Source organism: Dendrobium catenatum, unplaced genomic scaffold, assembly GCF_001605985.2.
Source record: "Dendrobium catenatum unplaced genomic scaffold, ASM160598v2 fragScaff_scaffold_260, whole genome shotgun sequence".
Taxonomy (NCBI): Eukaryota; Viridiplantae; Streptophyta; class Magnoliopsida; order Asparagales; family Orchidaceae; genus Dendrobium; species Dendrobium catenatum.
Genome location: NW_021318722.1, coordinates 215,725 through 218,184, shown reverse-complemented (window position 1 = coordinate 218,184; position 2,460 = coordinate 215,725).

Here is a 2,460-nt window from a genome sequence, read left to right as displayed (position 1 = left end):
AGCTCTGAATCGTGGCCATCGATCTGCGATGCTTCAGGCGATACACATGTTTGAACCTTGGATCGATGTCCTCATCAGCTGCTTTATAAAATAAATAGAAAAAGTCCATTAATTTTATTTAATGTATTGTTCTATATCACTTCATAAGAATCAGTAGTAGGAAGTAACACCATATTTTTTGAGCATTCATTAGTACCAATTTTAACTTTTATCTTTGCTTGTTGTTGCTAACCTTTCTTTTAAATTGCATATAACAATGAACTTTTTTCCATCTTTGTCGAAGGGAAAGAAAATACTCCTCTTCATCCTCAATTTTATATATATATATATATATATATATATATATATAATGTAAAATATTATTACGACTAGAAAATAATATAAGTACAATAAAGACACTAAGAATTGCTAGAGAAAAAAAAATACTTAAGCTAAGATAAAAATAGCATAATAGCCTAGGATACGAAATCCTGAGATAATAAGAAAAGAGAAAAGTTAAAATTGGTACAAATGAATGCTCGAAAAATCTGATGTTACTTCCTATTATTGATGCAGGCATGCGAGTTACTTAGTAAAATTAAAAAATAATTTTAAAGTAAAAATTTATTATTCAAGAAATACATGTAAGATACTTTTTTATTTTTTTAACTAAATACATAGATGGTGTTTTTAACACGTGTCAGACGCAGGTTGGGCGAGTACATATGTTTTGTACATGGTTCTTAGATTCTTCTAGGTCTAGCACAAGACTACAAGCTGCCTCTATGGTAGTGATTCCTCTAGCAAAGAGTTCATTTTGAAGGTCTTCCCTAAGTCCAGCTCTAAACATGAAAAGGAGTTGGGCGGTGGTAGTGGTCTCCTCGCCACTACAGCGGATTATAAAATCATCAAAAGCAGATATATAGTCCTTCACAGGTTTACTATCTTGGGTCAACCTATTCCAGCGATCTAAAAGTCTGGGGTAGTAGGACGAAGGGAGATACTTTTGTTTGAACTCCTGCTTCACTGTTCTCCAATCAGTGATGGGGTATTCTCCTCGAGTTTCTTGCATATGTGTAAGGTTAATCCAGTACTGACTAGCCCTACCAGTCAATTTCATTTTTGCAAATCTAACTTTTCTCGCCTCTGAAATATTATACCACTTAAAATAACTGTTCATTCCTTTAAGCCAGTCCAGAAAAACTTGAGAATTGTCACGACCCGGCCCGGTTAGCTCGCAAGGGCGAGGCGGGAACAGAGGTCGGACAGGATAAGAATAAACTTTCAAAGCATAACATCAAATCATTTAACATAAACCAAACATCTTCAACTATATAATGAAAGAGCCACTAAAGTAAATCCAAGTAGAATTTTCATTTTTCATTCATCTTTCAAAAGAAATATGTACATAGAGAGATCTAAAACAAAGGATCCAAACAAATCTAACCCTCACAAAAAAAATTTCTACACATACAACCTTCTATCATCAAAATAACAAAACTCAAAAGAACCTGCCGCCCGTCGTCTCCCTACGACGGTAAGTGCGTGGTGGTTGGTCTGTCATCTATCCTTTCCTAGATCCTCCTGAAAAATGTTCCCACAATAAGGGTGAGTCATAACTCAATAGGTGCGAATGGAGTTCAAATAAAACTTAGAATCAAGAGAAGAAAACTATAGCATGCTTTAGTGTTTTAACAAAATAATCATTAATATATAACAACTTTTGTTCAAAGAGATGCATACCTTTACCTCAACCCTCAAGTGCTTATACCTTCCATATCATTTCCTTTCTTCCTTTTTTATAACATTGTGCCTCAAATGATAATCTCAAATGCATATAACATGAGTATAAAATGTTCATAATAGCTTAATATGTAAATATAATACCCGTCTCGGAAGTATCACTTGTACTGATCAGGTACATAAAATTGGTCATTCCTTTACCATTGGTTCATAAGAACCATCCTTTATCATGGTTCATATGAGCCTCCTTTACCATTGCTCAAAGGAGCATCCTTTACCATGTGATACTTCCGCGTCAACATGCACATACATTTAATACTTTCATAATCATAAGAGATGCTTTATGTAAACTATTTATAAACTATGCAAGTGTATGTTTCCATAGGGATATGCGTGCTTACTATGCTAATGTGTGCATTTGCATGTAAAGAGGAAAAATATGTGTAGTAAGAGTAAAGAAATGAGTATGGGATTCATTTATGAGTTATACAATTGCATAAAGAGAAACATTTGCATTTTCTTCAAGTGTCTATGATCTTTTACAAAAGAACATGAGTCATAAAAATATCATAATAAGCATAAAAGAATTTGTCATTTATATGTAATTGTAATGAAAGAAAAGTTGACTAAATTTATAAGAACGTCCATTCCACCTACCTTAATTTGTGCACCACAATGCGAACCTTCAAAAATTCTTACGCCCTTTTCCTCTTATGAAATCAAACTCTACAAATGACA